Here is a 25,000-nt window from a genome sequence, read left to right as displayed (position 1 = left end):
AAACAAATCCAAACTCCCATATCTATTGGGTGAAATATCACAGTGTGCCATCACAGCAGCAAGATTTGTAACCAGTGAAGAACAAACACCATTGTAAATACAACCGATATTTATGTTTATTTATTTTTAACTCTTTGCAAATCGTTGCAACACTGTATATAGACATAATATGACATTTGAGATGTCTTTATTCTTTTGGAACTTCTTGTGAGTGTAATAATGTTAGCTGTTAATTTTTTTATTGTTAATTTCACTTCTGTTTATTATTCATTTCACTTGCTTTGGCGATGTAAACATGTTTCCCATGCCAATAAAGCCCCTTGAATTAACATTGGGATAGAGAAAATTAGAGTTAGAGAGAGACTCATTGGGTCTCTAATCAAGTCTGAGAGAGAGAGAGAGAGAGAGAGAGAGAGAGAGAGAGAGAGAGAGAGAGAGAGAGAGAGAGAGAGAGAGAGAGAGAGAGAGAGAGAGAGAGAGAGAGAGAGAGAGAGAGAGAGAGAGAGAGAGAGAGACAGAGAGAGAGAGAGAGAGAGAGAGAGAGAGAGAGAGAGAGAGAGAGAGAGAGAGAGAGAGAGGAGACAGAGAGAGACAGAGAGAGAGAGAGAGAGAGAGAGGAAGAGAGAGGAAGAGAGGAAGAGAGAGGAAGAGCGAGAGAGAAAATTAGAGTTAGAGAGAGACTCATTGGGTCTCTAATCAAGTCAGAGAGAGAGAGAGAGAGAGAGAGAGAGAGAGAGAGAGAGAGAGAGAGAGAGACAGAGAGAGAGAGAGAGAGAGAGAGAGAGAGGAGACAGAGAGAGAGAGAGAGAGAGAGAGAGAGAGAGAGAGAGAGAGAGAGGAGACAGAGAGAGACAGAGAGAGAGAGACAGAGAGAGAGAGAGAGAGAGAGAGAGAGAGAGAGAGAGAGAGAGAGAGAGAGAAGAGAGGAAGAGAGAGGAAGAATGAGAGAGAGAGGAAGAGAGAGGAAGAGCGAGAGAGAGAGGAAGAACGAGAGAGAGAGGAAGAGAGAGAACTAAGGCTTTAGAGAATCATGTCATGTCATCTCCTATAGCCAGTAATTACCACTAAGACTGAAGGATGTGTCTCGCCATCACAGGAGGTTGGTGGGTCCTTAACTGGGGAGGACGTGCGTGTGGTAATAACTGGAGCGGAATGAGTGGAATGGTATCAAACACATCAAACACGTGGTTTCCATGGTTTCCATGGTTTCCCTGTGTCCTACCTTTTACCTCAGTACTTTGTTGAAGCACCTTTGGCAGTGATTACAGCCTAGAGTCTTCTTGGGTATGACGCTACAAGCTTGGCACACCTGTATTTTGGGAGTTTCTCCCATTCTTCTCTGCAGATCCTCTCAAACTCTGTTAGGTTGGATGGGGAGCGTCGCTGCACAGCTATTTTCAGGCTGGGCCACTCAAGGGCATTCAGAGTCTTGGCTGTGTGCCTCGGGTTGTTGTCCTGTTGGAAGGTTAACCTTTGCCCCAGTCTGAGGTCCTGAGTGCTCTGGAGCAGGTTTTCATCAAGGATCTCTCTGCACTTTGCTCCGTTAATATTTTCCTCGATCCTGACTAGTCTCCCTGTCCCTGCCACTGAAAAACATCCCCACAGCATGATGCTGCCACCACCATGCTTCACCGTAGGGATGGTGCCAGGTTTCCTCCAGCCATGACGCTTGGCATTCAGGCCGAAGAGTAAAATCTTGGTTTCACCAGAGAAAATAAACTTGTTTCTCATGGTCTGAGAGTCTTTAGGTGACTTTTGGCAAACTCCAAGCAGGCTGTCCTGTGCCTTTTACTGAGGAGTGGCTTCCGTCTGGCCACTCTACCTTAAAGGCCTGATTGGTGGAGTGCTGCAGAAATGGTTGTCCTTCTGGAAGATTCTACACAGAGGAACTGTGGAGCTCTGTCAGAGGGACCATCGGGGTTCTTGGTCACCTCCCTGACCAAGGCCATTCTCCACCAATTGCTCAGTTTTGCCGGTCGGCAAGCTCTAGGAAGAGTCTTGGTTGTTCCAAATTTCCTCCATTTAAGAAAGATGAAGGCCACTGTGTTCTTGGGGGCCTTCAATGCTGCAGAAATACCCTTCCCCAGATCTTTGTGCCTCGACACAATTCTGTCTCTGAGCTCTACGGACAATTCCTTCTTCCTCGTGTCTTGGTTTTCGCTCTGACATGCACTGTCAACTGTGGGATCTTAAATAGACCTTATCCTTTCCAAATCATGTCCAATCAAATTGAATTTACCACAGGTGAACTCCAATCAAGTTGTAGAAACATCAAGGATGACCAATGGAAACAGGATGCACCGGGGCTCAATTTCAAGTCTCATAGCAAAGGGTAAGAATACTTATGTAAATAAGGTATTTCTGTTTTTTACTTTTAATAAAATGTACAAAAATAAAAAAAAACCTGTTTTGTTTTTGTTTTGTCAATATGGGGTATTGTGTGTCGATTGAGGATTTTTTATTTAATTAAATTTATGTAAATAAGTATTTTAAATGTTTAATACATATGCAAAAATGTCTAAAAACCTGTTTTCGCTTTGTCCTTATGGGGTATTGTGTGTAGATTGATGGGAAACAAGGATTTAATCCATTTTAGAACAAGTAACATTAAATGTGGGAAAAGTCAAGGGTTCCAATTGCAATGTATAGTGAAATTATTTTATTTTATTTTTATTTCACCTTTATTTAACCAGGTAGGCCAGTTGAGAACAAGTTCTCATTTGCAAATGCGACCTGGTCAAGATAAAGCATAGCAGTGTGAACAGACAACAACACAGAGTTACACATGGAGTAAACAATAAACAATAAACAAGTAAATAACATAGTAGAAAAAAAAGAATCTATATACATTGTGTGCAAAAGGCATGAGGAGGTAGGCAATAAATAGGCCATAGGAGCGAATAATTACAATTTAGCAGATTAACACTGGAGTGATAAATGATCAGAATGTCATGTACAGGTAGAGATATTGGTGTAAAAAAGAGCAGAAAAGTAAATAAATAAAAACAGTATGGGGATGAGGTGGGTAAAATTGGGCGGGCTATTTACCGATGGACTATGTACAGCTGCAGCGTAACCGATCGCTGCAGCTGTACATAGATAGCAGATGTTTGAAGTTGGTGAGGGAGATAGAAGTCTCCAACTTCAGAGATTTTTGCAATTCGTTCCAGTTGCAGGCAGCAGAGAACTGGAAGGAAATGAGGTGTTGGCTTTAGGGATGATCAGTGAGATACACCTGCTGGAGCGCGTGCTACGGGTGGGTGTTGCCATCGTGACCAGTGAACTGAGATAAGGTGGAGCTTTACCTAGCATGGACTTGTAGATGACCTGGAGCCAGTGGGTCTGGCGACGAATATGTAGCGAGGGCCAGCCGACTAGAGCATACAGGTCGCAGTGGTGGGTGGTATAAGGTGCTTTCGTAACAAAACGGATGGCACTGTGATAAACTACATCCAGTTTGCTGAGTAGAGTATTGGAAGCTATTTTGTAGATGACATCGCCGAAGTCGAGGATCGGTAGGATAGTCAGTTTTACTGTGTGAGTGACGGAAGCTTTGCGGTTTTGCGGTGTGAGTGAAGGAGGCTTTGTTGCGAAATAGAAAGCCGACTCTAGATTTGATTTTGGATTGGAGATGTTTGATATGAGTCTGGAAGGAGAGTTTGCAGTCTAGCCAGACACCTAGGTACTTATAGATGTCCACATATTCTAGGTCGGAACCATCCAGGGTGGTGATGCTTGTCGGGCGTGCGGGTGCAGGCAGCGAACGGTTGAAAAGCATGCATTTGGTTTTACTAGCGTTTAAGAGCAGTTGGAGGCCATGGAAGGAGTGTTGTATGGCATTGAGGCTCGTTTGGAGGTTAGATAGCACAGTGTCCAAGGAAGGGCCAGAAGTATACAGAATGGTGTCGTCTGCGTAGAGGTGGATCAGGGAATCGCCCTCAGCAAGAACAACATAATTGATATATACAGAGAAAAGATTTGGGCCGAGAATTTAACCCTGTGGTACCCCCATAGAGACTGCCAGAGGACCGGACAACATGCCCTCCGATTGACACACTGAACTCTGTCTGCAAAGTAGTTGGTGAACCAGGCAAGGCAGTCATAAGAAAAACCGAGACTACTGAGTCTGCCGATAAGAATATGGTGATTGACAGAGTTGAAAGCCTTGGCCAGGTCGATGAAGACGGCTGCACAGTACTGTCTTTTATCGATGGCGGTTATAATATCGTTTAGTACCTTGAGCGCGGCTCGGAAACCGGATTGCACAGCGGAGAAGGTACGGTGGGTACCTTACCTCAGAGGGCTTACCTCCGAGAGGTAAACCCAGATTAAGCCTAGATTAGGCCCAGATGAAGACCAGATGAAGCCTAGATAAGGCCCAGATTAAGCACAGATTAAGCCTAGATAAAACCCAGATTAAGCCTAGATAAGGCCCAGATTAAAACCAGATTAAGACTAGATAAAGCCCAGATTAAGTCCAGATTAAGACTAGATAAAGCCCAGATTAAGCCCAGATTAAGCCTAGATAAGGCCCAGATTAAAACCAGATTAAGACTAGATAAGGCCCAGATTAAGTCCAGATTAAGCCTAGATAAAGCCCAGATTAAACCCAGATTAAGAATAGATAAAGCCCAGATTAAACCCAGATTAAGCCTAGATACGGCCCAGATTAAGCCCAGATTAAGCCTAGATAAGGCCCAGATTAAGCCTAGATTAGGCCCAGATTAAACCCAGATTAAGCCTAGATAAAGCCAAGATTAAACCCAGATTAAGCCTAGATAAAGCCCAGATTAAACCTAGATTAGGCCCAGATTAAACCCAGATTAAGCCTAGTCAGGAACTGAAAATCATTCTCAATAAAGATGATATATTGTTTTTTAGTGTCAGGACTTTTATCTGTGTCTGGGAAACCTGCCCCAGATGTAAAAGGAAGTAGGGACAGACCTGGTTTACCAGTGAGAATGGTTGTCTATATGCCTAGTTTACCAGTGAGAATGGTTGTCTATGTGCCTGGTTTACCAGTGAGAATGGTTGTCTATGTGCCTGGTTTACCAGTGAGAATGGTTGTCTATGTGCCTGGTTTACCAGTGAGAATGGTTGTCTATGTGCCTGGTTTACCAGTGAGAATGGTTGTCTATATGCCTGGTTTACCAGTGAGAATGGTTGTCTATGTGCCTGGTTTACCAGTGAGAATGTCTGTCTATGTGCCTGGTTTACCAGTGAGAATGGTTGTCTATGTGCCTGGTTTACCAGTGAGAATGGTTGTCTATGTGCCTGGTTTACCAGTGAGAATGGTTGTCTATGTGCCTGGTTTACCAGTGAGAATGGTTGTCTATGTGCCTGGTTTACCAGTGAGAATGTCTGTCTAGTGTATATGAGCGTGACAGTGCATGCCTTGCTGCAGGGCTAGTTACATCCCAAATGGCACCCTATTCCCTACATAGTGCACTATGTTTGACTAGGGCCCTGGTCAAAGGTAGTGCACTACATAGGGAATAGGGTGCCATTTGGAACTACGACGTAGTGTAAAGCCTGAGGCGGAAGGTCTAACTGCCCGGGTGCACACTAAATGGGTCCATAGGGCTTTGGTCAAAAGTAGTGCACTATTTAGGGGATAGGATGTCATTTGGGATATACAGACTGACTGCAGCAGGGTTGTATCTTGGCAGGAGAAGAGCTGAGTGGTCAGTAGGAAGGGGATAGGTGTGGACATGTGTCCTGTCACTCCGAGAGGCAAGAAGGTTACAACATTACAGAGGGGAGGAGAGGAGGAGGGGAGGAGGAGGGGAGGGGAGGAGAGGAGAGGAGGAGGAGGAGGAGGAGGAGAGGAGGGGAGGGGGAGAGGAGGAGGAGGAGAGGAGGAGGGGAGGAGGAGGGGAGGGGAGGGGAGGAGAGAAGGAGGAGGGGAGGAGGAGGAGGAGGAGAGGAGGAGAGGAGAGGAGAGGAGAGGAGAGGAGGAGGAGAGAGAGGAGAGGAGAGGAGAGGAGAGGAGGAGGAGGAGGGGAGGAGAGGAGGAGGGGAGGAGGGGAGGAGGAGGAGGAGGAGAGGAGGAGGGGAGGAGGAGAGGAGGAGGGGAGGAGGAGGGGAGGGGAGGAGGAGGAGGAGGAGGAGGAGGGGGAGGAGGAGGAGAGGAGGAGGAGGAGGGAGAGGAGAGGAGGGGAGGGGGAGGGAGAGGAGGAGAGGAGGAGGGGAGGAGGAGGAGGAGGGGAGGGGAGGAGAGAAGGAGGAGGAGGAGGGAGAGGAGGGGAGGAGGAGAGGAGGAGAGGAGGGAGGAGGAGAGGAGAGGAGAGGAGGAGGAGAGGAGGGGAGGAGGAGGGGAGGAGAGGAGGAGGGGAGGAGGAGGGGAGGGGAGGAGGAGGAGGAAAGGAGGAGGGGAGAGAGGGAGAGGTGGGGAGGAGGGAGGAGGAGGAGGAGAGGAGGAGGAGGAGAGGAGATGAGGAGGGCAGGAGGAGGGGAGGAGGAGGGGAGGGGAGGAGAGGAGGAGAGGAGGAGGGGAGAGGGGAGGAGAGGAGGAGGAGGGGGGAGAGAGAGAAAAACACATTTTTTTCCATTCTTTTTTCGATGCAAATGGAATCTAACTAATGAATTACCCACCACCAACAGTAATTATGGAATGTTCCGGAGATTGTGACAGTCTTGGAATATGCCACAATCCTTTGCAGCAGAAGGACCAGAGGCTTCTGAATAAGAGGACACAGTATGTGTCTCACACGGTCCCCTATTCCCTGTGTAGTGTATCACTTTCCCCTGGTCAAAAGTGGTGCACTACATAGGGAATATGGTGCCATTTGGGACACACACAGAGGTTTCTGTATACTGTTAAGTGTGCTCTAATGTGGGGTGATGCTCTCAACACATCTCAACCCAACCACAATACATAACAGACTGACCAGGTGAATCCAGGTGAAAGATATGATCCCTTATTGGTGTCACCTGTTAAATACACTTCAATCAGTGTAGATGACGGGGAAGAGACATGTAGATGAAGGGGAGGAGACATGTGGTTAAAGAATGATTTTTAAGCCTTGAGACAAATTGAGACATGGGTTGTGTTCGTGTGCCATTCAGAGGGTGAATGGGGAAGATAAAATATTTAAGTGTCTTTTGAACGGGGTTTGGTAGTAGGTGCCAAGGCGCACCGGTTTGTGTCAAGAACGGAGGCGCTCCGCACCGCTAAAGCTAACTCTCTCTCCTCTGCTCTCATCCTTCTAGACCTATCGGCTGCCTTCGATACTGTGAACCATCAGATCCTCCTCTCCACCCTCTCCGAGTTGGGCATCTCCGGCGCGGCCCACGCTTGGATTGCGTCCTACCTGACAGGTCGCTCCTACCAGGTGGCGTGGCGAGAATCTGTCTCCTCACCACGCGCTCTCACCACTGGTGTCCCCAGGGCTCTGTTCTAGGCCCTCTCCTATTCTCGCTATACACCAAGTCACTTGGCTCTGTCATAACCTCACATGGTCTCTCCTATCATTGCTATGCAGACGACACACAATTAATCTTCTCCTTTCCCCCTTCTGACCAGGTGGCAAATCGCATCTCTGCATGTCTGGCAGACATATCAGTGTGGATGACGGATCACCACCTCAAGCTGAACCTCGGCAAGACGGGCTGCTCTTCCTCCCGGGAAGGACTGCCCGTTCCATGATCTCGCCATCACGGTTGACAACTCCATTGTGTCCTCCTCCCAGAGCGCTAAGAACCTTGGCGTGATCCTGAACAACACCCTGTCGTTCTCAACTAACATCAAGGTGGTGGCCCGTTCCTGTAGGTTCATGCTCTACAACAGCAGAGTACGACCCTGCCTCACACAGGAAGCGGCGCAGGTCCTAATCCAGGCACTTGTCATCTCCCGTCTGGATTACTGCAACTCGCTGTTGGCTGGGCTCCCTGCCTGTGCCATTAAACCCCTACAACTCATCCAGAACGCCGCAGCCCGTCTGGTGTTCAACCTTCCCAAGTTCTCCCACGTCACCCCGCTCCTCCGCTCTCTCCACTGGCTTCCAGTTGAAGCTCGCATCCGCTACAAGACCATGGTGCTTGCCTACGGAGCTGTGAGGGGAACGGCACCTCAGTACCTCCAGGCTCTGATCAGGCCCTACACCCAAACAAGGGCACTGCGTTCATCCACCTCTGGCCTGCTCGCCTCCCTACCACTGAGGAAGTACAGTTCCCGCTCAGCCCAGTCAAAACTGTTCGCTGCTCTGGCCCCCAATGGTGGAACAAACTCCCTCACGACGCCAGGACAGCGGGAGTCAATCACCACCTTCCGGAGACACCTGAAACCCCACCTCTTTAAGGAATACCTAGGATAGGATAAGTAATCCTTCTCACCCCCCTTTAAGATTTAGATGCACTATTGTAAAGTGACTGTTCCACTGGATGTTATAAGGTGAATGCACCAATTTGTAAGTCGCTCTGGATAAGAGCGTCTGCTAAATGACTTAAATGTAAATGTAAGAACTGCAACGCTGCTGGGTTTTTCACGCTCAACACTTTCCCGTGTGTATCAAGAATAACTGCATAACTACACAACCTGAACCCTGCATAACTACACAATCTGAACCCTGCACAACTACACAACCTGAACCCTGCACAACCTGAACCCTGCATAACTACACAATCTGAACCCTGCACAACTACACAACCTGAACCCTGCACAACTACACAACCTGAACCCTGCACAACCTGAACCCTGCATAACTACACAACCTGAACCCTGCACAACTACACAACCTGAACCCTGCACAACTACACAACTACACAACCTGAACCCTGCACAACTACACAATCTGAACCCTGCAGCACTACACAACTACACAACCTGAACCCTGCACAACTACACAATCTGAACCCTGCAGCACTACACAACTACACAACCTGAACCCTGCACAACTACACAATCTGAACCCTGCAGAACTACACAACCTGAACCCTACACAACTACACAACCTGAACCCTGCACAACTATACAACCTGAACCCTGCACAACTACACAACTACACAACCTGAACCCTGCACAACTACACAACCTGAACCCTGCACAACTGCACAACTACACAATCTGAACCCTGCACAACTATACAACCTGAACCCTGCACAACTACACAACCTGAACCCTGCACAACTACACAACCTGAACCCTGCACAACTACACAACCTGAACCCTGCACAACTACACAACCTGAACCCTGCAGCACTACACAACTACACAACCTGAACCCTGCACAACTACACAACCTGAACCCTGCACAACTACACAACCTGAACCCTGCACAACTACACAACCTGAACCCTGCACAACTACACAACCTGAACCCTGCACAACTACACAACTACACAACCTGAACCCTGCACAACTACACAACCTGAACCCTGCACAACTACACAACCTGAACCCTGCACAACTACACAACTACACAACCTGAACCCTGCACAACTACACAACCTGAACCCTGCATAACTACACAACCTGAACCCTGCACAACCTGAACCCTGCACAACTACACAACCTGAACCCTGCACAACTACACAACCTGAACCCTGCACAACCTGAACCCTGCACAACTACACAACCTGAACCCTGCAGCACTACACAACCTGAACCCTGCACAACTACACAACCTGAACCCTGCACAACTACACAACCTGAACCCTGCACAACTACACAACCTGAACCCTGCACAACTACACAACCTGAACCCTGCAGCACTACACAACCTGAACCCTGCACAACTACACAACCTGAACCCTGCTGCACTACACAACCTGAACCCTGCACAACTACACAACCTCTGGCTCAATGATGCTAGTTGTAGAGGTTGTGTAGTCTAGTTGCATCACCCCAGTGTAGAGGGGAGTCAAGTGACAGCAAAGGGAATGTGTGTGATCTAGATTGTGTGATCTAGACTGTGTGAACTAGATTGTGTGAACTAGATTGTGTGATCTAGATTGTGTGATCTAGATTGTGTGATCTAGATTGTGTGATCTAGATTGTGTGAACAAGATTGTGTGATCTAGATTGTGTGAACTAGATTGTGTGATCTAGATTGTGTGAACTAGATTGTGTGATCTAGATTGTGTGAACTAGATTGTGTGATCTAGATTGTGTGAATTAGATTATGTGATCTAGATTGTGTGATCTAGATTGTGTGAATTAGATTGTGTGATCTAGATTGTGTGATCTAGATTGTGTGATCTAGATTGTGTGAACTAGATTGTGTGATCTAGATTGTGTGATCTAGATTGTGTGAACTAGATTGTGTGATCTGGGTGTGTGAACTAGATTGTGTGATCTAGATTGTGTGAACTAGATTGTGTGAACTAGATTGTGTGATCTAGATTGTGTGATCTAGATTGTGTGATCTAGATTGTGTGAACTAGATTTGTGATCTAGATTGTGTGAACTAGATTGTGTGATCTAGATTGTGTGATCTAGATTGTGTGAACTAGATTGTGTGATCTAGATTGTGTAATCTAGGGTGTGAACGAGATTGTGTGATCTAGATTGTGTGATCTAGATTGTGTGATCTAGATTGTGTGAACTAGATTGTGTGATCTAGATTGTGTGATCTAGATTGTGTGAACTAGATTGTGTGAGATTGTGTGAACTGGATTGTGTGATCTAGATGTGTGATCTAGATTGTGTGAACTAGATTGTGTGATCTAGATTGTGTGAACTAGATTGTGTGATCTAGATTGTGTGATCTAGATTGTGTGATCTAGATTGTGTGATCTAGATTGTGTGATCTAGATTGTGTGAACAAGATTGTGTGATCTAGATTGTGTGAACTAGATTGTGTGATCTAGATTGTGTGAACTAGATTGTGTGATCTAGATTGTGTGAACTAGATTGTGTGATCTAGATTGTGTGAATTAGATTATGTGATCTAGATTGTGTGATCTAGATTGTGTGAATTAGATTGTGTGATCTAGATTGTGTGATCTAGATTGTGTGATCTAGATTGTGTGAACTAGATTGTGTGATCTAGATTGTGTGATCTAGATTGTGTGAACTAGATTGTGTGATCTAGATTGTGTGAACTAGATTGTGTGATCTAGATTGTGTGAACTAGATTGTGTGAACTAGATTGTGTGATCTAGATTGTGTGATCTAGATTGTGTGATCTAGATTGTGTGAACTAGATTTTGTGATCTAGATTGTGTGAACTAGATTGTGTGATCTAGATTGTGTGATCTAGATTGTGTGAACTAGATTGTGTGATCTAGATTGTGTAATCTAGATTGTGTGAACGAGATTGTGTGATCTAGATTGTGTGATCTAGATTGTGTGATCTAGATTGTGTGAACTAGATTGTGTGATCTAGATTGTGTGATCTAGATTGTGTGAACTAGATTGTGTGATCTAGATTGTGTGAACTGGATTGTGTGATCTAGATTGTGTGATCTAGATTGTGTGAACTAGATTGTGTGATCTAGATTGTGTGAACTAGATTGTGTGATCTAGATTGTGTGAACTAGATTGTGTGATCTAGATTGTGTGATCTAGATTGTGTGAACTAGATTGTGTGATCTAGATTGTGTGATCTAGATTGTGTGATCTAGATTGTGTGATCTAGATTGTGTGAACTAGATTGTGTGATCTAGATTGTGTGAACTAGATTGTGTGATCTAGATTGTGTGAACTAGATTGTGTGATCTAGATTGTGTGAACTAGATTGTGTGATCTAGATTGTGTGATCTAGATTGTGTGAACTAGATTGTGTGATCTAGATTGTGTGATCTAGATTGTGTGAACTAGATTGTGTGATCTAGATTGTGTGAACTAGATTGTGTGAACTAGATTGTGTGATCTAGATTGTGTGATCTAGATTGTGTGATCTAGATTGTGTGATCTAGATTGTGTGAACTAGATTGTGTGATCTAGATTGTGTGATCTAGATTGTGTGAACTAGATTGTGTGATCTAGATTGTGTGAACTAGATTGTGTGATCTAGATTGTGTGAACTAGATTGTGTGATCTAGATTGTGTGAACTCGATTGTGTGATCTAGATTGTGTGATGTAGATTGTGTGATCTAGATTGTGTGAACTAGATTGTGTGAACTAGATTGTGTGATCTAGATTGTGTGAACTAGATTGTGTGATCTAGATTGTGTGATCTAGATTGTGTGATCTAGATTGTGTGAACTAGATTGTGTGATCTAGATTGTGTGATCTAGATTGTGTGATCTAGATTGTGTGAACTAGATTGTGTGAACTAGATTGTGTGATCTAGATTGTGTGATCTAGATTGTGTGAACTAGATTGTGTGATCTAGATTGTGTGATCTAGATTGTGTGAACTAGATTGTGTGATCTAGATTGTGTGATCTAGATTGTGTGATCTAGATTGTGTGAACTAGATTGTGTGATCTAGATTGTGTGATCTAGATTGTATGATCTAGATTGTGTGAACTAGATTGTGTGAACTAGATTGTGTGATCTAGATTGTGTGATCTAGATTGTGTGAACTAGATTGTGTGATCTAGATTGTGTGAAATAGATTGTGTGATCTAGATTGTGTGATCTAGATTGTGTGATCTAGATTGTGTGATCTAGATTGTGTGAACTAGATTGTGTGAACTAGATTGTGTGATCTAGATTGTGTGAACTAGATTGTGTGATCTAGATTGTGTGATCTAGATTGTGTGATCTAGATTGTGTGAACTAGATTGTGTGAACTAGATTGTGTGATCTAGATTGTGTGATCTAGATTGTGTGATCTAGATTGTGTGAACTAGATTGTGTGATCTAGATTGTGTGATCTAGATTGTGTGAACTAGATTGTGTGATCTAGATTGTGTGATCTAGATTGTGTGAACTAGATTGTGTGATCTAGATTGTGTGATCTAGATCAGCGCTGTGCCTCACCTTGCTCAAACGGATCCCCTGAAACACATCCAACATCTCATCAGTAAAATCACAGAGATCTGAGTCACCACACTGGCTCTATGAACTCTGAATCTGTAACCTTTGACCTCATTGACACATTGCATCATTATTTAATCTCCATTAATTATTTAATTTCTTTACTATGTCAGAACAAAAGCTGAATTATCAAACTGACAGGTAAGGGCTGGAAATCAGGACTAACGTCTTGGTAGCTATTATGATATGAGCCAATGATATGAGCCAATGATATGAGCCAATGATATGAGCCAATGATATGAGTCAATGATATGAGCCTATGATATGAGCCTATGATATGAACCAATGATATGAGCCTATGATATGAGCCAATGATATGAGCCAATGATATGAGTCAATGATATGAGCCAATGATATGAGCCTATGATATGAGCCTATGATATGAACCAATGATATGAGCCTATGATATGAGCCAATGATATGAGCCTATGATATGAGCCAATGATATGAGTCAATGATATGAGCCTATGATATGAGCCAATGATATGAGTCAATGATATGAGCCAATGATATGAGCCAATGATATGAGTCAATGATATGAGCCAATGATATGAGTCTATGATATGAGCCTATGATATGAGCCAATGATATGAGCCAATGATATGAGTCAATGATATGAGCCAATATGAAAGTCTTCTATAGTTGAGCTGAATTTTGAGTTATTATTTTCTTGGACATTCTCTCTATTCCGGTCTTTTCGCCTGGTCCTGGGGACCCAAAGAGATTCTACTCTGTTACTCTTGAGACAGGACTTGTACTAGTACTGGTACTAGTACTGCAGTGTGTGGTCTGAGACAGGACTGGGACTGGTACTAAATAATAGTGGTTTGCCTTCAAAATAAGAGTATGTCATTGACGGTGATGCAAATGAATACAAATAGCAGAACTATGCCAAACTTTTATTTTGAAGGCTAACCGCAAAGTGCACTATTGTGGCTAATCCTTATTATGGTTAGCTTCACATAGATGGGTCCCACCACCATTAATCAACTAAGAACTTTCTTATAAATTAGGGTTATTTTAGTTGACACCTAGCTACTGAAACAGATGTCGTTTTGCTATGTTTTATGACCAGCACGTAAAGTTCGCACCGAGAGGCAGCCTTACGTATCCGATTTTAGATGACACCTAGCCAAATAGTTAGCTAGCTGAAACAGATGATGTCGTTTTGCTATGTGTTTGGGGAAGAACATAGTTTTTTATCCATCAGCTTAGCGAGCTTGTTTTATGACCAGCACTGTAGGCGCGAGAGGCAACTTTAACAGCACCATAGCATACGTATCGATGAACCGGTGTGACAATACGATTGATATTGTAATATCTACGTGAAAAATGTATGAACGCATTAAATTAATTTTTGACGTGTAGTCATATTCAGGTCCTGATTGGTCAAATAAGCTTGTTGACGGGCAAAGACCCAAACGGCGCAATATAGAAATCGTGGTTCAGAATGAAACGACTGAACAGCGCAGCAAGAAAGTGAAAGAAATGAGGTTTTGATGATGTTTTTACTGGTAATGGGGACACATGTAAGTGCCATCAAAATAACTTTTTGGTCAGTGTGATGTGTGTGTGTGTAACCTTTATTTAACTAGGCAAGTCAGCTAAGAATAAAATCTTATTTACAATGATGGCCTACCCCGGCCAAATCCAGACGACGCTGGGCCAATTGTGCACCGCCCTATGGGACTCCCAATCACGGTAGGATGTGATACAGCCTGGATTCGAACCAGGGACTGTAGTGACACCTTTTGCAACGAGATGCAGTGCCTTAGAGCGCTGCGTTCATGTGTGTGTGTGTTAACTATTTAAGTGTGTGTTAACTATTTAAGTATTCTAGTACTAACAAATACTGGTTATCGGTATCGTATTTTTTTGGCAAGGAAAATATCGGAATCGGCCAAAAATGTCTTATCAGTGGATCACTAGTCATAACGGTCACACACACACACCTCACAATCAGCCGTGTAGGCACTGGTTGGGCCTGGGTAGCCATCCACTGGGTAGCCAGGCCCACCCAATCAGATTCAGTCGGTGTTCCAAACGAGACATTGTCTTTTTGTTGAAAAAAATGTAAACACCATCAGACAGAATTCAGAGCAAGCAGTGCTCTAGAATGACATTCACTCTCACGGGAGGGTGGCCAAAAATAACTAACTGAAAGCCACACCGCCAATAAGGCAGGAATATGATCACATTGAGGCATATGCCACTGTGTTTCTATGGCTACGTGCACCATGCCACTGCCTACATCATTTGTTCATTTAGAGAACAAGACAGCTGCCTTTATCACAGCCAACACAACTATATTTGATCTTTAATATAACATTTTCTGTCAGACGCGTAGCAAAATGTGTAGAATAGCATGAAGTTAGCTGACCATCTACCCAGCCACCCACTCATTTCTGTCTACGCCCCTCCATCCACCCACCTACCAACTAATGTCTGGTTACGCCCCTCCATCCATCCACCTACCAACTAATGTCTGGTTACGCCCCTCCATCCACCCACCTACCAACTAATGTCTGGTTACGCCCCTCCATCCACCCACCCACCAACTAATGTCTGGTTACGCCCCTCCATCCACCCACCTACCAACTAATGTCTGGTTACGCCCCTCCATCCATCCACCCACCTACCAACTAATGTCTGGTTACGCCCCTCCATCCACCCACCTACCAACTAATGTCTGGTTACGCCCCTCCATCCATCCACCCACCTACCAACTAATGTCTGGTTACGCCCCTCCATCCATCCATCCACCCACCAACTAATGTCTGGTTACGCCCCTCCATCCACCCACCTACCAACTAATGTCTGGTTACGCCCCTCCATCCATCCACCCACCTACCAACTAATGTCTGGTTACGCCCCTCCATCCATCCACCCACCTACCAACTAATGTCTGGTTACGCCCCTCCATCCATCCACCCACCTACCAACTAATGTCTGGTTACGCCCCTCCATCCATCCACCTACCTACCAACTAATGTCTGGTTACGCCCCTCCATCCACCTACCAACTAATGTCTGGTTACGCCCCTCCATCCACCCACCTACCAACTAATGTCTGGTTACGCCCCTCCATCCACCCACCTACCAACTAATGTCTGGTTACGCCCCTCCATCCATCCACCCACCTACCAACTAATGTCTGGTTACGCCCCTCCATCCACCCACCCACCCACCCACCAACTAATGTCTGGTTACGCCCATCCATCCACCCACCTACCAACTAATGTCTGGTTACGCCCCTCCATCCACCCACCCACCAACTAATGTCTGGTTACGCCCTCCATCCATCCACCCACCTACCAACTAATGTCTGGTTACGCCCTCCATCCATCCACCTACCTACCAACTAATGTCTGGTTACGCCCCTCCATCCACCTACCAACTAATGTCTGGCTACGCCCCTCCATCCACCCACCCACCTATCAACTAATGTCTGGTTACGCCCCTCCATCCACCTACCAACTAATGTCTGGTTACGCCCCTCCATCCACCTACCAACTAATGTCTGGTTACGCCCCTCCATCCACCTACCAACTAATGTCTGGCTACGCCCCTCCATCCACCTACCAACTAATGTCTGGTTACGCCCCTCCATCCACCTACCAACTAATGTCTGGTTACGCCCCTCCATCCACCTACCAACTAATGTCTGGCTACGCCCCTCCATCCATCCACCCACCTACCAACTAATGTCTGGTTACGCCCCTCCATCCACCTACCAACTAATGTCTGGTTACGCCCCTCCATCCATCCACCCACCTACCAACTAATGTCTGGTTACGCCCCTCCATCCATCCACCCACCTACCAACTAATGTCTGGTTACGCCCCTCCATCCACCCACCTACCAACTAATGTCTGGTTACGCCCCTCCATCCATCCACCTACCTACCAACTAATGTCTGGTTACGCCCCTCCATCCACCCACCTACCAACTAATGTCTGGTTACGCCCCTCCATCCATCCACCCACCTACCAACTAATGTCTGGCTACGCCCCTCCATCCACCCACCTACCAACTAATGTCTGGTTACGCCCCTCCATCCATCCACCCACCTACCAACTAATGTCTGGTTACGCCCTCCATCCACCCACCTACCAACTAATGTCTGGTTACGCCCCTCCATCCACCCACCTACCAACTAATGTCTGGCTACGCCCCTCCATCCACCTACCAACTAATGTCTGGTTACGCCCCTCCATCCACCCACCTACCAACTAATGTCTGGTTACGCCTCCATCCACCTACCAACTAATGTCTGGTTACGCCCCTCCATCCACCTACCAACTAATGTCTGGTTACGCCCCTCCATCCACCCACCTACCAACTAATGTCTGGTTACGCCCCTCCATCCACCCACCTACCAACTAATGTTTGGTTACGCCCCTCCATCCACCCACCTACCAACTAATGTCTGGTTACGCCCCTCCATCCATCCACCCACCTACCAACTAATGTCTGGTTACGCCCCTCCACCCACCTACCAACTAATGTCTGGTTACGCCCCTCCATCCACCCACCAACTAATGTCTGGTTACGCCCCTCCATCCACCCACCTACCAACTAATGTCTGGTTACGCCCCTCCATCCACCCACCTACCAACTAATGTCTGGCTACGCCCCTCCATCCACCTACCAACTAATGTCTGGTTACACCCCTCCACCCCTCCATCCATCCACCTACCAACTAATGTCTGGTTACGCCCCTCCATCCACCCACCCACCTACCAACTAATGTCTGGCTACGCCCCTCCATCCACCTACCAACTAATGTCTGGTTACACCCCTCCATCCATCCACCTACCAACTAATGTCTGGTTACGCCCCTCCATCCACCCACCTACCAACTAATGTCTGGTTACGCCCCTCCATCCACCTACCAACTAATGTATGGTTACGCCCCTCCATCCACCTACCAACTAATGTCTGGTTACGTCCCTCCATCCACCCACCTACCAACTGATGTCTGGTTATGCCCCTCCATCCATCCACCCACCTACCAACTAATGTCTGGTTACGCCCCTCCATCCACCTACCAACTAATGTCTGGTTACGCCCCTCCATCCACCCACCTACCAACTAATGTCTGGTTACGCCCCTCCATCCACCCACCTACCAACTAATGTCTGGTTACGCCCCTCCATCCACCCACCTACCAACTAATGTCTGGTTACGCCCCTCCATCCACCCACCTACCAACTAATGTCTGGTTACGCCCCTCCATCCACCTACCAACTAATGTCTGGTTACGCCCCTCCATCCACCTACCAACTAATGTCTGGTTACGCCCCTCCATCCACCTACCAACTAATGTCTGGTTACGCCCCTCCATCCATCCACCCACCTACCAACTAATGTCTGGTTACGCCCCTCCATCCATCCACCTACCAACTAATGTCTGGTTACGCCCCTCCATCCACCCACCTACCAACTAATGTCTGGTTACGCCCCTCCATCCACCCACCTACCAACTAATGTCTGGTTACGCCCCTCCATCCACCCACCCACCTACCAACTAATGTCTGGTTACGCCCTCCATCCATCCACCCACCTACCAACTAATGTCTGGTTACGCCCCTCCATCCACCCACCTACCAACTAATGTCTGGTTACGCCCCTCCATCCACCCACCCACCTACCAACTAATGTCTGGTTACGCCCCTCCATCCACCCACCTACCAACTAATGTCTGGTTACGCCCCTCCATCCATCCACCTACCAACTAATGTCTGGTTACGCCCCTCCATCCACCCACCTACCAACTAATGTCTGGTTACGCCCTCCATCCACCCACCTACCAACTAATGTCTGGTTACGCCCCTCCATCCATCCACCTACCAACTAATGTCTGGTTACGCCCCTCCATCCATCCACCTACCAACTAATGTCTGGTTACGCCCCTCCATCCACCCACCTACCAACTAATGTCTGGTTACGCCCTTCCATCCATCCACCTACCAACTAATGTCTGGTTACGTCCCTCCATCCACCCACCTACCAACTAATGTCTGGTTACGCCCCTCCATCCACCCACCTACCAACTAATGTCTGGTTACGCCCCTCCATCCACCCACCTACCAACTAATGTCTGGTTACGTCCCTCCATCCACCTACCAACTAATGTCTGGTTACGCCCCTCCATCCACCCACCTACCAACTAATGTCTGGTTATGCCCCTCCATCCATCCACCGATCCACCTACCAACTAATGTCTGGTTACGCCCTCCATCCACCCACCTACCTACCAACTAATGTCTGGTTACGCCCCTCCATCCATCCACCCACCTACCAACTAATGTTTGGTTACGCCCCTCCATCCACCTACCAACTAATGTCTGGTTACGCCCCTGCATCCATCCATCCACCTACCAACTAATGTCTGGTTACGCCCCTCCATCCACCCACCTACCAACTAATGTCTGGTTACGCCCCTCCATCCACCCACCTACCAACTAATGTCTGGTTACGCCCCTCCATCCACCCACCTACCAACTAATGTCTGGTTACGCCCCTCCATCCACCTACCAACTAATGTCTGGTTACGCCCTGCATCCATCCATCCACCTACCAACTAATGTCTGGTTACGCCCTCCATCCATCCACCTACCAACTAATGTCTGGTTACGCCCTCCATCCATCCACCCACCTACCAACTAATGTCTGGTTACGCCCCTCCATCCATCGATCCACCTACCAACTAATGTCTGGTTACGCCCCTCCATCCACCCACCCACCCACCAACTAATGTCTGGTTACGCCCCTCCATCCACCTACCAACTAATGTCTGGTTACGCCCTGCATCCATCCATCCACCTACCAACTAATGTCTGGTTACGCCCTCCATCCACCCACCCACCTACCAACTAATGTCTGGTTACGCCCTCCATCCATCCATCCACCTACCAACTAATGTCTGGCTACGCCCTCCATCCACCCACCTACCAACTAATGTCTGGTTACGCCCCTCCATCCACCCACCTACCAACTAATGTCTGGTTACGCCCCTCCATCCACCTACCAACTAATGTCTGGCTACGCCCCTCCATCCACCCACCAATGCAGACAACAACACAGCACCTTCCTTGTAATAGTCTTTCCTTGCAGCCTTCAGCAGCCTTCATCTCTCGCTTTCTCTCCTCCCCATCTCTCTCTCTCTTTCTCCTTCCTTCCTTCCTTCCTTCCTTCCTTCCTTCCTTCCTTCCTTCCTTCCTTCCTTCCTTCCTTCCTTCCTTCCTTCCTTCCTCTCCTCTCTCTCTCTCTCTCTCTCTCTCTCTCTCTCTCTCCTCTCTCTCTCTCTCTCTCTATGTCTCTCCTTCCTCTCTCTCCTCTGTCGCTCTCTCACAAACACACACACACACACAACACACACACACACACACACACACACACACACACACACACACACACACACACACACACACACACACACACACACACACACACAAATCAACTACAGACCCGGGAGTACCAGAGGCCCCATGAGGAGCATGCTGACCTGTGCCCCTGGAGGACCCTACCCTCTGGAGCCCACCCCTGAGGCCACCCCTGTAGCCCACCCCTTGGAGCACACCCCCTGGAGCCCGCCCCTGGAGCCCACCCCCTGGAGGCCACCCCCTGTAGCCCATCCCTTGGGGCCCACCCCTGGAGCCCACTCCCTGGAGCCCACCCCTTGGAGCCAACCCCTGGAGGTGCCCACCCCCTGTAGCCCACCACCTTGAGGTGCCCATCCCTGGAGCCCACCACCTGGAGGTGCCCACCCCTGGAGCCCACCACTTGGAGCCCACCCCCTGTAGCCCACCCCCTGTAGCCCACCACCTGGAGGAGCCCACCCCCTGGAGCCCACCACCTGGAGCCCACCCCCTGTAGCCCACCACCTGGAGCCCACCCCCTGTAGCCCACCCCCTGTAGCCCACCCCCTGTAGCCCACCACCTGGAGGAGCCCACCCCCTGTAGCCCACCACCTGGAGGAGCCCACCCCCTGGAGCCCACCACCTGGAGGAGCCCACCCCCTGTAGCCCACCACGTGGAGGAGCCAACCCCCTGTAGCCCACCACCTGGAGGAGCCCACCCCCTGTAGCCCACCACCTGGAGGAGCCCACCACCTGGAGGAGCCCAACCCCTGCAGCCCACCACCTGGAGGAGCCCAACCCCTGCAGCCCACCCCCTGTAGCCCACCACCTGGAGGAGCCCACCCCCTGTAGCCCACCACCTGGAGGAGCCCAACCCCTGCAGCCCACCCCCTGGAGCCCACCACCTGGAGCCCACCACCTGGAGCCCACCCCCTGTAGCTCACCACCTGGAGGAGCCCACCACCTGTAGGAACCCACCCCCTGTAGCCCACCACCTGGAGGAGCCCACCCCCTGTAGCCCACCACCTGTAGGAACCCACCCCCTGTAGCCCACCCCCTGTAGCCCACCACCTGGAGGAGCCCACCACCTGTAGGAACCCACCCCTGTAGCCCACCACCTGGAGGAGCCCACCATCTGGAGGAACCCACCCCCTGTAGCCCACCACCTGGAGGAGCCCACCACCTGGAGGAACCAACCCCCTGTAGCCCACCACCTGGAGGAACCCACCCCTGGAGGAGCCCACCCCCTGTAGCCCACTACCTGTAGGAACCCACCCCCTGTAGCCCACCACCTGGAGGAGCCCACCCCCTGGAGGAGCCCACCCCCTGTTGCCCACCACCTGGAGGAACCCACCCCCTGGAGGAGCCCACCCCCTGTAGCCCACCCCTGGAGGAGCCCACCCCCTGTAGCCCACCACCTGGAGGAACCCACCCCCTGTAGCCCACCACCTGGAGGAGCCCACCCCTTGGAGGAGCCCACCCCCTGTAGCCCACCACCTGGAGGAACCCACCCCTGTAGCCCACCCCTGTAACCCACCCCATGTAGCCCACCCCCTGTAGCCCACCACCTGGAGGAGCCCACCACCTGGAGGAACCCACCCCCTGTAGCCCACCCCCTGTAGCCCACCCCTGGAGGAGCCCACCACCTGGAGCCCACCACCTGAAGGAGCCCACCCCCTGGAGCCCACCCCTGTAGCCCACCACCTGGAGGAGCCCACCCCCTGTAGCCCACCACCTGGAGGAGCCCACCCCCTGTAGCCCACCACCTGGAGGAGCCCACCACCTGTAGCCCACCACCTGGAGGAGCCCACCACCTGGAGCAGCCCACCCCCTGTAGCCCACCCCCTGTAGCCCACCACCTGGAGGAGCCCACCACCTGGAGCAGCCCACCCCCTGGAGCCCACCACCTGGAGGAGCCCACCCCTGGAGGAGCCCACCACCTGGAGGAACCCACCCCCTGGAGGAGCCCACCACCTGGAGGAGCCCACCACCTGGAGCCCACCCCCTGGAGCCCACCACCTGGAGGAGCCCACCCCCTGGAGGAGCCCACCACCTGGAGGAACCCACCCCTGGAGGAGCCCACCACCTGGAGGAGCCCACCCCCTGGAGGAGCCCACCACCTGGAGGAACCCACCCCCTGGAGGAGCCCACCACCTGGAGGAGCCCACCCCCTGTAGCCCATCCCCTGGATCCCACCCCCTGGAGCCCACCACCTGTAGCCCACCACCTGGAGGAGCCCACCCCCTGTAGCCCACCACCTGGAGGTGCCCACCACCTGGAGGAGCCCACCCCCTGTAGCCCACCACCTGGAGGTGCCCACCCCTTGGAGCACCTGGCCTCCAGCAGGTTAACCAGTAGCTCGCCAAAGCAATCCTGAAAGTACATTAATATTTTTCACGTGTTCCATCTTAAAATGTCGTAAACATAATGCTCCCGGCTACTATCCAATCAAAGACACATTATCCCACCCCTGGTTAGCCACTATTGGCTTAAAAAGCCAAATGTAACACAATATCTACCAATTAATATCAACATTGCAATATTACCCCTGTCTGTCTGGTGCGTACATTTGTCAATCACTCCGTATGTAGCCAGTTAGCGATGTCGGGTAGGCTAACGATAACTGTCTTGTGAGTAAGACATAGAGACGTTCCCAACAACCTTCTTAATGAGAGTGCCTTCAGAAGGTATTCATACCGCTTGACTTAAGACACATTTTGTTGTGTTTACAAGCACGAATTCAAAATGGATGAAATTTAAAAAATTGCCCAACTACACACAATACCCCATAATGACAAAGTGAAAACATTTAAGTCAAAACTGTAACTCAGCTACTCAGGAACAACCACTGTCTTATTAGTAAACAACTCCACAAAACTCCCCCCCCCAAAAAATATATATTAAAAAGGAAAAACAAAAGGACAAATAAAACAGACAAACATGAATTCAGGAAAAAACTAAATATAATTGTTATGGGGCCTGTTGTGCCCAATACTGCTTTGCAACCATTATTTGACCGGGTATATTGACAGAGAGTCTTGTACACCAAGGACCCGGGTGAAGAGTTGTAGAGTCGAGGAGAAGAGAGGAAGAATGAGTAGCTCGCTACATGTTTAGTTTTTTTTCGTTCTAGAACATGTTGGCGAGCCCTGGAGCCTAGCAGTACACTACACACACACACACGCACGCACGTACACACACACACACACACACACACACACACACACACACACACACACACACACACACACACACACACACACACACACACACACACACACTCTGGAGGACAAACTCTGCCAAGCCTGGACACACCCTCTGGCTGGCTTCTGACTGGTGGAGAAACACCACTTGGCTGGCTTCTGATTGGTGGAGAAACACCACCTGGCTGGCTTCTGACTGGTGGAGAAACACCACCTGGCTGGCTTCTGATTGGTGGAGAAACACCACCTGGCTGGTTTCTGATTGGTGGAGAAACACCCCCTGGCTGGCTTCTGATTGGTGGAGAAACACCACCTGGCTGGCTTCTGATTGGTGGAGAAACACCACCTGGCTGGTTTCTGATTGGTGGAGAAACACCCCCTGGCTGGCTTCTGATTGGTGGAGAAACACCACCTGGCTGGTTTCTGATTGGTGGAGAAACACCCCCTGGCTGGTTTCTGATTGGTGGAGAAACACCCCCTGGCTGATTTCTGATTGGTGGAGAAACACCCCCTGGCTGGCTTCTGATTGGTGGAGAAACACCACCTGGCTGGTTTCTGATTGGTGGAGAAACACCACCTGGCTGGTTTCTGATTGGTGGAGAAACACCCCCTGGCTGGTTTCTGATTGGTGGAGAAACACCCCCTGGCTGGTTTCTGACTGGTGGAGAAACACCCCCTGGCTGGTTTCTGATTGGTGGAGAAACACCACCTGGCTGGTTTCTGATTGGTGGAGAAACACCCCCTGGCTGGTTTCTGATTGGTGGAGAAACACCCCCTGGCTGGTTTCTGATTGGTGGAGAAACACCCCCTGGCTGGTTTCTGACTGGTGGAGAAACACCCCCTGGCTGGTTTCTGACTGGTGGAGAAACACCCCTGGCTGGTTTCTGATTGGTGGAGAAACACCACCTGGCTGGTTTCTGATTGGTGGAGAAACACCACCTGGCTGGTTTCTGATTGGTGGAGAAACACCCCTGGCTGGCTTCTGATTGGTGGAGAAACACCACCTGGCTGGCTTCTGATTGGTGGAGAAACACCACCTGGCTGGTTTCTGATTGGTGGAGAAACACCCCTGGTTGGCTTCTGATTGGTGGAGAAACACCACCTGGCTGGTTTCTGATTGGTGGAGAAACACCCCTGGCTGGTTTCTGATTGGTGGAGAAACACCCCTGGCTGGTTTCTGATTGGTGGAGAAACACCCCTGGCTGGTTTCTGATTGGTGGAGAAACACCCCTGGCTGGCTTCTGATTGGTGGAGAAACACCACCTGGCTGGTTTCTGATTGGTGGAGAAACACCACCTGGCTGGTTTCTGATTGGTGGAGAAACACCCCCCCTGGCTGGTTTCTGATTGGTGGAGAAACACCCCTGGCTGGTTTCTGACTGGTGGAGAAACACCCCCTGGCTGGTTTCTGATTGGTGGAGAAACACCACCTGGCTGGTTTCTGATTGGTGGAGAAACACCCCCTGGCTGGTTTCTGATTGGTGGAGAAACACCCCCTGGCTGGTTT

General features: G+C 49.0%; 1 protein-coding gene and 1 long non-coding RNA gene across 18 annotated transcripts in view; both read right to left on the bottom strand.

Annotated features, from left to right (window-relative positions):
* The window catches only part of LOC118380739 (sodium/calcium exchanger 3-like), a 210,646-nt gene that overhangs the window by 146,519 nt on the left and 39,127 nt on the right, over positions 1–25,000 (bottom strand). The gene's annotated exons all lie outside the window — the stretch shown is intronic.
* On the bottom strand, positions 16,483–19,971 carry LOC127915772 (uncharacterized). 14 transcript variants are annotated; one of them, XR_008092048.1, is made up of 3 exons: positions 19,921–19,971; positions 17,779–17,818; positions 16,483–16,541 (listed from the first exon to the last, which is right to left on the bottom strand). It is a non-coding gene; the product is annotated as an uncharacterized LOC127915772 (long non-coding RNA). The 14 variants fall into 14 exon arrangements; XR_008092050.1 differs by lacking the exon at positions 19,921–19,971 and adding an exon at positions 19,428–19,478; XR_008092051.1 differs by lacking the exon at positions 19,921–19,971 and adding an exon at positions 18,135–18,185.

This window comes from Oncorhynchus keta, chromosome 35 (assembly GCF_023373465.1).
Source record: "Oncorhynchus keta strain PuntledgeMale-10-30-2019 chromosome 35, Oket_V2, whole genome shotgun sequence".
NCBI classification, from domain to species: domain Eukaryota; kingdom Metazoa; phylum Chordata; class Actinopteri; order Salmoniformes; family Salmonidae; genus Oncorhynchus; species Oncorhynchus keta.
This window is presented reverse-complemented; position numbering and strand designations above follow the sequence as displayed.